Consider the following 12,979-nt stretch of genomic DNA (forward strand, 5'->3'; position numbering starts at 1 on the left):
CTACGAAACTAACAGATGGAGCAGATGATATCTGTTTACGCACGGAGTCTAACCATAATTGTTCGGTTAATTAGCCTGCTAGAGGCGACATACATATTGCATTTGAGTACGAATCTGTAACCATACAACAGGATACCTGCAAATGGAGGTATTGCCATATGGATCTTTACAAATTATACACAAAAATCAATCGTGCCCTATCAGTGACTATTGAGCTTAATAAAATAATCTCATGATGCGAACCGTGTTACATATTTGAATTACCGTGTTATAACATAAGGTAAATCGTATGCTTGAAATATAACTAATAATACATATTTGTGACGGAGTATTGGTTAGATCAGTCAGCAACCTGGAGAAATTTCTCACAGTAAAATGACAGCATATGTATTAAATGAAATTGATCGCTATCTAAATTCACCATAATAAAAACCTCAGTTTCTGTTTTTCTCTTCTAAGCCAGAGTTAAAAATAGTGAAAAACAATTTCCAGTTCTACCTTAACGTCGGATTTGAAATAATAAATTAGCCAATGATATCAGAACAATGATAATCACAGTCTAATATTCTGAGTGAAAAAGGTAAGCTACAGGGAAAGACAGATAATATGCATTCCCTACAAGAATCAAGAGGGAGTAATAAGATTGGAAGACCAAGAACTAAGTGCTCGGAGTAAAACGGATGTGAGACGGGGATTCGATCTTTCGCCCTTACTGCTCAATCTATACATGGAAGAAGCTAAGCAGGAAATAAAAGAAAGGTTCGAGAGCGGAATTAAAATGCAGAGAGAAAGGATATCAGTGATAAGATTCGCCGACGACGTTGCTCTCCGGAAGTGAAGTAGAAGTACAGAGCCTGTTGAATGGAATGAGCAATCTAACGAGTACAGAATACCGACTGAGAGTAAACCGAAAAAAGTAATGAGAATTAAAAAAGAAGAAAAAAGTAATGAGAAGTAGCACAAATGAGAATAGCGAGAAATTGCTGATTATGAAGTCGACGAAGTTAAGGAATTATGCTACCTTGAAAACTAAACAACCCATGACGGACGAAGCAAGAAGAACAAGAAAAAGCAGACTAGCACACACAAAGATGGCATTCTTGTCCAAGAGAAGTCTTCTGGTATCAGATATAGAATTTAATTTGAGGCAAAAATTTCCGAGAATGTACGCCTGGAGCACAGCATTGTATGATAGCGAAGCATGGGAAGTAGAAAAACCAGAGCAGGAGAGAATCGAAGCATTCGAGATGTGATGCTACAGAAGAATGTCGAAAATTAGATGGACTAATAAGATAAAGAGTGAGGAAGTTCTCCGAAGAATCGACGAAGATAGAAAATGAAGATATTGGCAGACACAAGGAATTCGTAGCGGGCTGCATCAAACCAGTCAGAAGACGTCACAAGTTCAATGTGCCAATACCTCCACTTACCAGTAATCTTTCTATGCGTTCGCAACCTCGCACACAGATGTACTGTGTATGTGTCTTTATGTTATGGCCGATTATCCGAAAGTCTTTCGCATCGCAGAATGGTTATCGCTGGATTCCTTCTGTAAACATACGTCAGCAGATCCAGCAGACAATTTCGTTGTGACTCTGAGCACTGCAAGTACACGAGCGATAGATTTGTTGCTACGAGTTCGTTTGCTACGACGCAATCATCTGAGACATGATTCATGACAAGGCTTTATGTTCACACCAGTTAGGACATTTCCACCGGGCTCCAGATACAGTTCTTGTAAATCATTTTCCCAATACCGTTTCTGGTTTTTCATATAAAAATTCCCATACTGCTTGTGGAATACGGTTATAGCTGCTGGATTTCCCATTGCACAGTCGAATTACGCGCCCATGTAAATGCTCAACCGTGTTTTAAATGTTCTGGAGTTGTCGGGTAACGTTTCGTTTTTAAAAAATTTTGACTAATCTGGACGGAGTGACATTTTTTGCGGTAAAGGGGAAGGAGAAATATTAACCAGAGCGCGAAGTTTTGCACTTCCTATATTTAACTGTAGCGAAACAGCGATTGTACTGACTAAATTGGAAACTGCAGCAGTTGGTTTCTGGTGGCCATTTGTGCAAAACAACTGACGATCGGAAAACCAATATTTGACAGGTCTAGTAAACCCGACTTAGACCATAAAATGTAAATACCACAGGGAACAACGGTTTTCGAAATGCGGTTTTCGTCTTCTGGAAGTTGTGCAGCATGTAAACGTAGCAAATATGTTGTGTCCAACTTTTGACCAAAAGTAATATTCCCAGTAAGCATTTGCAGTAATGATAACTTTTGTATTCCCGACATCAGGAACTTATTTTTGCAAACTCTGAAACGGTACTGACTCATGTTGCCTCATCTTTTGATCTAAACTAGTCTCGACAATAAGTAATATACGAGGAGTGTTTTTTAAGTAAGTACCGTTTTGAAATTAAAAAAAAGACGTACTAAGCAGCTAAGATATGTCAATAATTTTATTTTTACATGACAGCCTGTACATTAATCTACTTTTCTAAATAATTTCCGTCAATATTGTACCAGTTTTTGAATACCCCCCTCATAGAAGTCTGCTGCCTGACTTGTTAACCACTGCATCACCACTGTTTTGACTTCGTCATCGTCTTGAACACGCTGACCGCCCAGGTGTTTCTTCAAGTGCAAGAACAGATGGTAGTCACTGGACGCAAGATCGAGGCTGTACGGTGGATGATCTAGAGTTTCCCATCGAAAAGATGTGATGAGATCATTGGTCTGATTCGCCACATGCGGACGTGCATTGTCTTGCTGCAAAACAATGCCCTTGCTCAACTTCCAAGGACTATTGCTTTGATTCTGGTGTGACGTAGGCCACCCATGTTTCATCGTCCTTAACAATTTGGCTTAAGAAATTATTACTGTCGTCGTGGGGCCGCTCAAGGAAAGTCAATGCACTGTCTAAACGTTTGGTTTTGTGCACATCCGTCAACATTTTTGGTACCCAAAGTGCGCACAATTTTCGGTAATTCAAGTGCTCCGTCACAATGCCATACAAAACACTACGAGCAACATTAGGAAAGTCATCCCGCAAGGAGGAAATCGTAAAGCGTCTGTTTTCTCTCACCTTATTGTTCACTTTCTGCACCAAACTTTCATTAACGACCCAAGGGCGCCCACTCCGTTGTTCATCATGCACATTTGTGCGGCCATCTTTAAATTCTCTCACCCACTTTCTTACCATTCCATCACTCATAATGTTTTCTCCGTAAACTGCACAGATCTCACGACGAACATCGATCGCTTTTAGGCCTTTAGCACTAAGAATTCTTATAAATGCCAGTACTTCACAGTCGGTGGGACTCACGATTATCGGAGGCATCTTAAACACTCAGTACACAACGTAAACAAGGAAGAATCAGACTGTAATGGTGTCAGTGCGTAGATTAAGATACAGGCTTTCATGAAAAAATAAAATTATTGAGATATCTTAGCACGTCTTTGTTTGATTTCAAAACGGTACCTACTCAAAAAACACGCCTCGTATTTTGGTAGTAGCTTTTTGATGGATAACAACGACATTTTTCAAATGTTCAGTAGCTGTAAAACACTGCTTGCAGAAATGCCACTAGCGCTGGTGAGGCACTTAGTGAGATGTGAGAGTGCGGTTTCGGTGTTGCGAGTCAGAAGGACTTGTCGCTGGGACCAGCGGTCAGGCGGTCAAGGTTGGCAAGCAGCCGGGGTTCCGCTCCACATGCGGCCAGCCTGGAGCCGTTATGACTGAGGGCAGCAGTCTGCGCTTTGTAAACTGCGTCGCCATCGCTTGCCCAGATATACCACGATGTGCCTCTGTCTTTAACAGTTGTGTATACTGCTTACAGGGTGGTTCACAGCTGTGGAACCACTCTTCTAAACCAAAAACTGGTGGATAAACAGAAATTTAAAATCAAGCCCTATGAGATAATAGAGCGGAAAAACTGAGGCTATGCATCAACATAGCGGCCATTTTACAAGCCACCATCTTGGATACAACTCGTAAGTTTCATACGTAAAAGGGATCATGCGACATATGAAACAGATGGAGAATTACAATAGAAATACAATAATGTCTATCATTTGAGCACAGCCTTATTCATTCTCAGTTTATGTGGCAATCTGTACAGAACAATAATACAAATGCTAGTGATAATACATGAAGGCTACAGGGCGTGTCCGACGTGTTGTCCATCATGTTGTAAGGTTGGTTTTATGCACTTCACTCATTCGTCATAGATTTTAATTAGCATAGATTCGTTTTTGGAGACGGTCCGCCTTGAGCAAAACACAATTCTTCTTTTTCTTTTTATTCCACACACAGGTTTCGCTGAAGTTACGGCATCATCAGTGGTTTTTTTTATCTCTTGTGGCCACATGTTGTGGATTTCCTAGATTTTATGTAATTTAATGCAGTCGTTTTGTTTCACAGATAGTTATTTTGGCTGGTTTCCACATTGGTGTCATTGTTTACAAACAACAGAAACATGTCTGAGAAATAAAAAGAAAAACAAAAATTGTGTTTTGCCCAAGGCGGCCTCTCCAAAAACGAATATATTTCTAAGCAAACACGGACAGGAGAGGTTAAACTTCAAGATGGTTACATTACTGGCCATTAAAATTGTTACACGAAGAAGAAACGCAGATGATAAACGGGTATCCATTGGACAAATATATTATACTAGAACTGACATGTGATTACATTTTCACGCAATTTGGGTGCATAGATCCTGAGAAATCAGTACCCAGAACAACCACCTCTGGCCGTAATAACGGCCCTGATACACCTGGGCATTGAGTCAAACAGAGCATGGATGGCGTGTACAGGTACAGCTGCCCATACAACTTCAACAGGATACCACAGTTCATCAAGAGTAGTGACTGGCGTATTGTGACGAGCCAGTTGCTCGGCCACCATTGACCAGACGCTTTCAGTTGGTGAGAGATCTGGAGAATGTGCTCGCCAAGGTAGCAGTCGAACATTTTCTGTATCCAGAAAGGTCTGTAGAGGAAATGCAACATGCGGTCGTGCATTATCCTGCTGAAATGTAGGGTTTCGCAGGCATCGAATGAAAGGTAGAGCCACGGGTCGTAACACATCTGAAATGTAACATCCACTGTTCAAAGTGACGTCAATGCGAACAAGAGGTGACCGAGACGTGTAACCAATTGCCCCCCCCCCCCCATACCATCACGCCGGGTGATACGCCAGTATGGCGATGACGAATACACACTTCCAATGTGCGTTCACCGCGATGTCGCCAAACACGGATGCGACCATCATGATGCTGTAAACAGAACCTGGATTCATCCGAAAAAATGACGTTTTGCCATTCGTGCACCCAGGTTCGTCGTTGAGTACACTATCGCAGGCGCTCCTGTCTGTGATGCAGAGTCAAGGGTAACTGCAGCCATGGCCTCCGAGCTGATAGTCCATGCTGCTGTGAACGTCGCCGAACTGTTCGTGCAGATGGTTGTTGTCTTGCAAACGTCCCCAACTGTTGACTCAGGGATCGAGACGTGGCTGCACGATCCGTTACAGCCATGCGGATAAGACACCTGTCATTTCGACTTCTAGTGATACGAGGCCGTTGGGATCCAGCACGGCGTTCCGTATTACCCTCCTGAACCCACCGATTCCATATTCTGCCAACAGTCATTGGACCTCGACCAACGCGAGCAGCAGTGTCACGATACGATAAACCGAATCGCGATAGGCTACAATCCGACCTTTATCAAAGTCGGAAACGTGATGGTACACATTTCTCCTCCTTACACAAGGCATCACAACAACGTTTCCCCAGGCAACGCCGGTCAACTGTTGTTTGTGTGTGAGAAATCGGTTGGAAACTTTCCTCATGTCAGCACGTTGTAGGTGTCGCCACCGACGCCAACCTTGTGTGAATGCTCTGAAAAGCTAATCATTTGCATATCACAGCATCATCTTCGTGTCGGTTAAATTTCACGTCTGTAACACGTCATCTTCGTGGTGTAGCAATTTTAACGGATAGTAGTGTAGATACCGCCTACAGGAAAGTTAAAGAGACCTTTGGAGTAAAGGCAAGCAACTGTATGAATGTCAAGAGGTCAGATGGCAAACCAGTACGAAGCAAAGAAGGGAAAGCTGAAGTGTGGAAGGAGTATATAGACGGTCTATATAAGGGAGATAAACTCGAAGGCAATATTGTAGAAATGGAAGAGGACGTAATGAAGTTGAGATGGGAGGTATGATACTACGAAAAGAATCTGAAAGAGCACTTAAAGACCTAAATCGAAAGAAGGTTGCTGGAGTAGACGGCATTCCGAGAGCAGCGGCGCTTGCGTAGAGTTGTCAGTGCTAATAGACAAGCAACACTGCGTGAAATAACAGCAGAAATAAATGTGGGATGTACGACGAACTTTTCCGTTAGGAATTTGGCGTTAATGTGCTGTGGGAACAGGCGATCGACGCGAGTGCCTTTGCTAAGAACACGACATTTCATTTATATTACTTTACAAGTCTAGTTCCGTAGGAACAAATTGAGGAGCAAATATTCAAGGTCATGGAACGTGTCAGTGCATGAAATTACAACATAAAAGTGATAACAGATAAAATAATATGTTTGTTCAAATGGCTTTGAGCACTATGGGACTTAACTACTATGGTCATCAGTCCCCTAGAACTTAGAACTACTTAAACCTAACTAACCTAAGGACATCACACACATCCATGCCCGAGGCAGGATTCGAACCTGCGACTGTAGTAATATGTCTGTTGTTGTGGTCTTCATTCAAGAGACTGGTTTGGTACACCTTGACTAGAAGAAGGGATCAGTTGGTAGGACATGTTCTGAGGCATCAAGGGATCACCAATTTACTACCGGAGGGCTACTCTATCCTGTGCAAGCTTCTTCATCTCCCAGTACCTACTGCAACCTACGTCCTTCTGAATCTGCTTAGTGCATTCATCTCTTGGCCTCCCTCTACGATTTTTACCCTCCACACTGCCCTCCGGTAGTAAATTGGTGATCCCTTGATGCCTCAGAACATGTCCTACCAACTGATCCCTTCTTCTAGTCAAGGTGTGCCACAAATTTCTCTTCTCCCTAATTCTATTTAATACCTCCTCGTTAGTTATGTGATCTACCCATCTAACCTTCAGCATTCTTCTGTAGCACCACATTGCAAAAGCTTCTAATCTCTTCTTGTCCAAACTATTTATCGTCCATGTTTCACTTCCATACAAATACTTTCAGAAATGACTTCCTGACACTTAAATCTATACTCGATGTTAACAAATTTCTCTTCTTCAGAAACGCTTTCCTTGACATTGCCAGCCTACATTTTATATCCTCTCTACTTCGATCATCATCAGTTATTTTGCTCCCCAAATAGCAAAACTCATTTAATACTTAAGCGTCTCATTCCCTAATCTAATACCCTCGGCATCACCCGATTTAATTCGACTACATTCCATTATCCTCGTTTTGATTTTGTTGGTGTTCATCTTATATCCTCCTTCATGACACTGTCCATTCGGTTCAGCTGCTCTTCCAGGTCCTTTGCTGTCTCTGACAGAATTACAATGTCATCGGCAAACCTCAAAGTTTTTATTTCTTCTCCATGGATTTTCATTCCTACTCCGAATTTTTTTTTTTGTTTCCTTTACTGCTTGCTCAATATACAGATTTAATAACATCGAGGATAGGCTACAACCCTGTATCACTCCCTTCTCAACCATTACTTTCCTTTCATGCCCCTCGACTCTTGTAACTGCCATCTGGTTTCTGTGCAAATTGTAAATAGCCTTTCGCTCCCTGTATTTTACCCCTACCAGCTTCAGAATTTTAATTTCCAGTCAACATTGTCAAAAGCTTTCTCTAAGTCTACAAATGCTAGGAACGTAGTAGATTTGCCTTTCCTTAATCTATTTTCTAAGATAAGTCGTAGGGTCAGTATTGCCTCACGTGTTCCAACATTTCTACAGAATCCAAACTGATCTTCCTCGAGGTCGGCTTCTACCAGTTTTTTCATTCGTCTGTAAAGAATTCGTGTTAGTATTTTGCAGTCGTGGCCTTGTTAAACTGACAGTTCGGTAATTTTCACATCTGTCAGCACCTGCTTTCTTTGGGATTGGAATTATTATATTCTTCTTGAAGTCTGAGGGAATTAACCTGTCTCATACTTGTTGCTCACCAGATGGTAGAGTTTTGTCAGGGCTGGCTCTCCCAAGGCTATCAGTAGTTCTAATGGAATGTTGTTTACTCCCGGGGCCTTGTTTCGACTTAGGTCTTTAAGTGCCCTGTCAAACTCTTCACGCAGTATCATATCTCACATTTCATCTTCATCTACATCCTCTTCCATTTCCATAATATTGTCCTCAAGTACATCACCCTTGTACAGACCCTCCATGTACTCCTTCGACCTTTCTGCTTTCTCTTCTTTGGTTAGAACTGGGTTTCCATAAGAGCTCTTGATATTCATACAAGTGGTTCTATTTTCTCCAAAAGCCTCTTTATTTTTCCTGCAGGCAGTATCTATCTTACCGCTAGTGAGATATGCCGCTACATCCTTACATTTGTCCTCTAGCCATCCCTGCTTAGCCATTTTGCACTTCCTGTCGATCTCATTTTTGAGACGATTGTATTCCTTTTTGCTTGCTTCATTTGCTGCATTTTTATATTTTCTCCTTTCATCAATTAAATTCAATATATCTTCTGTTACCCAAGGATTTCTACTACCCCTCGTCTTTTTACCTACTTGATCCTCTGCTGCCTTCACTATTTCATGCCTCAAAGCTACCCATTATTTTTCTACTGTATTTCTTTCCCCCATTTCTCTCAATCGTTCCCTAATGCTCTCCCTGACACTCTCTACAACCTCTGGTCTAGTCAGTTTATCCAGGTCCCATGTCCTTAAATTCCCAGCTTTTTGCAGTTTCTTCAATTTTAATCTACAGTTCATAACCAATAGATTGTGGTCAGAGTCCACATCTGCCCCTGGAAATGTCTTACAATTTAAAACCTGGTTTCTAAATCTCTGTCTTACCATTATATAATCTATCTATTCGAGTATCTCCGGCCTCTTCCATGTGTACAACCTTCTTTTATGATTCTTGAACCAAGTGTTAGCTGTGATTAAGTTATGCTCTGTCCAAAATTCTACTAGGCGGCTTCGTCTTTCATTTCTTATCCCCATTTCATATTCACCTACTACGTTTCCTTCTCTTCCTTTTCCTACTACCGAATTCCAGTCACCCATGGCTATTAAATTTTTGTCTCCCTTCACTATCTGAACAATTTCTTTTATCTCATCATACATTTCATCAATCTCTTCGTCATCTGCGGAGCTACTTGGCATAATAATATGTTCATCAACCCAAAAAAAGGCAAGCCATAAGTTTTTGTAAACGCTGTCAACAATATAACACAGGGATCAGCTAAATTTTCCAAGGAACCCCTCGACAAAGTAGAAGGAGTGACCCATTAGAAAACTCTTCAGTTTCGATCTGAAAGCGTGTGGATTACTGCCAAGATTTTTGAATTCTTGTGCTAGCTTATCGAAAATGGATGCAGCCGTATACTGCACACCTTTCTGCACCAGTTAAGGAAGTGCGATCCAAATGCAGACTGGGTTTCTGTCTAGTATTAACTGAGTGAAAACTGCTAATTCTTGCGATTGAGCTACTATTGTTAAGAAGAAACAACAGTAAAGCATATATACATTGAGATGCCAAAGTCAGAATACCCAGACTAATGAACAGGGGTCGATAGGAGGTTCGCGAACTTACACCACTTATTGCCCGATTTTCCCGTTCCTGAGCCAAAAATATCTTTTGAGAATGGGAAGAGTTACTCCAAAATATTGTACCATACCTCATAAGTGAATGAAAATAAGCACAGTATACTACTTTTCGGTTAGAACTATCACTTACTTCAGATACCGTTCGAATAGTAACAATGGCAGCATTAAATCTTTGAACAAGATCCTGAATGTGAGTTTTCCGCGTCAGTTTACTATCTATCTGAACACCTAGAAATTTGAACTGTTTAGTGTCACAAATCATTCGCCCATTCTGTAAAATTAAAAAGTCGGATTTTTTTGAATAGTAGCCTATGTTAGAAACTCAAAAAACTAAGTCTTACTGTGATTTAGCGTTAGTTTATTTTCTACAAGCCATGAAATTATGTCATGAACTGCACTATTTGAAACAGTGCCAACGTTGCAAACAACATCCTTCACTACCAAGCAAGAGTCATCAGCAAGCATAAATATTTTAGGATGTCAAGTCGGCAATTCGGACTCTGTGACATCGCGCGTTATAATCCGTAAAAATACCATCGTTGTTTTGGAACATGAAGCCCATAAAATGATAGGAATAGTCCCCAAGTAGGCGAACATAACCAGACGACCATTCGATCCCATGTCAACACAGCTCACACACCCCTAGAGCTACCGTCAGCTTGCACAGTGCCTTGTTGACAACCTTAGATCAGTGGCTACGTCGGATATGTGCCACACTCGAACCCTATCATTTGCTCTTATCAACTGAAATCCAGGCTCATCTGACCAGGCCACTGTTTTCCAGTCATCTAGGGTCTAACCGATATAGTCACGAGCGCAGGATAGACACTGCAGGCGACGTCGTGCTGTTAGTAAAGGCACTCGCGTCGGTCGTCTGCTGACATAACCCATTAATGCCACTGTCCTAACGGATGCGTTCGTCGTACGTCCCACATTTTTTTTTCTTTATTGTGATTTTAAAACCTGTGGAACAGATAGGCTGGCAGCAGCACAATACGCCGCTCTTCAGCCGAAGAGAGTACAATGATATAAACAGAGAAGATACATCACTTGGAAAAACGGCGGGAAAAAAACAGTAGACACATGAACATAAAAAAACATCAAGCCGTTCACACTCGATGACAATCCACACTACGAACTGTTGACACGACGCACAAACACTGAAGAAGACAATGGCACTGGTGAACGATGGAGTGTGACGGTGAACACTGAACACTTAACATGACGGCACACACGAAACACTGATGGCGGTGATCTCCGGCGCGCGAATGTCCACTTAGCGTGTGCGAGTCCGGGGACCTGCCAAGAGGGGAACAGGGGTGAGGTGGGGGAGAGGGGAGAAAAAGGATGCCAATGGCTGAGGAGATGGGGGCAGGAGGAGAGGGACAGGGGAGGGGAAGCCCGGGGGAGGAGGGGGGAGAAATGGAGGAGGGAGGGAAAAGGGAGAGAACGGAGGGAGAGTGCCCAGAGGAGCAAGCACAGAAGGAGGGCGGGAGGATCAAAGTTGGTAGGAGGGGTAGATGTAGGGGAGGAGGGCATCATCAGGGAGGGGGAGCTGGTGGAAGCCATCTTGGGAGAGGGTAAGGAGGGTGGAGAGATGGAGACCTGGTGGGACGTGCGAATACAGGTGCGGCAACGGGCGGGGGTGGGAGAGGATCGGGGAGACGAGCGGGTGAGGAGGATCGAGTTTGCGGGAGGTGTATAGGATCCGTATCCTTTCAAGGAAAAGGAGGAGGTGGGGGAAGGGGATGAGATCGTACAGGATCCACGTGGGGGAGGGGAGACGGATGTGATAGGCGAGGCGGAGAGCATGACGTTCAAGGATTTGGAGGGATTTATAAAAGGTAGGGGGGGCGGAGATCCAAGCCGGATGGGCATAACAAAGGATAGGGCGGATGAGGGATTTATATGTGTGGAGGATGGTGGAGGGGTCCAGACCCCACGTATGGCCGGAGAGGAGCTTGAGGAGACTGAGTCGGGAGCGTGCCTTGGCTTGGATAGTCCGGAGGTGGGGAGTCCAGGAGAGGTGGTGGTCGAGGGTGACGCCAAGGTACTTAAGGGTGGGAGTGAGGGCGATAGGACGGCCATAGATGGTGAGATAGAAATCAAGGAGGCGGAAGGAAGGGGTGGTTTTGCCTACAATGATCGCCTGGGTTTTTGAAGGATTGACCTTGAGCAACCACTGGTTGCACCAAGTGGTGAACCGGTCAAGATGGGATTGGAGAAGGTGTTGGGAGCGCTGTAGGGTGGGGGCAAGGGCAAGGAAGGCGGTGTCATTGGCAAACTGGAGAAGGTGGACAGGGGCTGACGGCGGCGGCATGTCCGCCGTGTATAAAAGGTACAGAAGGGGGGAGAGGACGGAGCCTTAGGGCACACCGGCAGAGGGGAGAAAGGTGTAGGAATCTGTGTTATGGATGGTGACATAGGAAGGACGGTGGGAGAGAAAGGAGCCGATCAGACGGACGTAGTTAATGGGAAGGGCGAAGGTTTGGAGCTTGAAGAGGAGACCGGAATGCCATACGCGATCATAAGCACGTTCGAGGTCCAGGGAGAGGAAGATTGCAGAGCGACGGGAATTAAGCTATTCGGAAAGGAGATGAGTGAGGTGAAGGAGAAGGTCATCGGAAGAGAAGGACGGCCGAAAGCCACACTGGGTAACGGGAAGGAGGCGGTGCTGGCGGAGATGCTGGTGGATGTGTCGGGTGAGGATAGATTCCAGGACCTTGCTGAAGACCGAGGTAAGGCTGATGGGACGGTAGGAGACGGCGGACGGCGGTTTGCCAGGTTTAAGGAACGTGAGGATACGGGAGGTTTTCCACAGGTCGGGGTAGTAACCGGTGGACAGGACTACATTGTAGAGCCTGGCCAGGGTGGAGAGGAAAGAGACAGGAGCTTCACGAAGGTGACGGTAGGTGACACGATCGTGACCAGGAGCGGTGTTGCGTTTTGTGCGGAGTGTAACAATGAGATCCTGTGTAGTGATAGGGGCACTGAGTTCTGTGAGTGCAATGTTGTCCAAGTACTGGAAACCAGGAGCGAGGGGAGGGACAGAGGTGTCAGTGCGATCGCGGATATCCAGGAAGAGGGAGTAATCGAACTGGGGATCATCGGGGATGGAAAATACATTGGAGAGGTAGGAGGCAAAGTGATTGGCCTTACTAAGGGTGTCAGGGAAAAGGTGATCATCATGGAG

Source organism: Schistocerca americana, unplaced genomic scaffold, assembly GCF_021461395.2.
Source record: "Schistocerca americana isolate TAMUIC-IGC-003095 unplaced genomic scaffold, iqSchAmer2.1 HiC_scaffold_15, whole genome shotgun sequence".
Taxonomy (NCBI): Eukaryota; Metazoa; Arthropoda; class Insecta; order Orthoptera; family Acrididae; genus Schistocerca; species Schistocerca americana.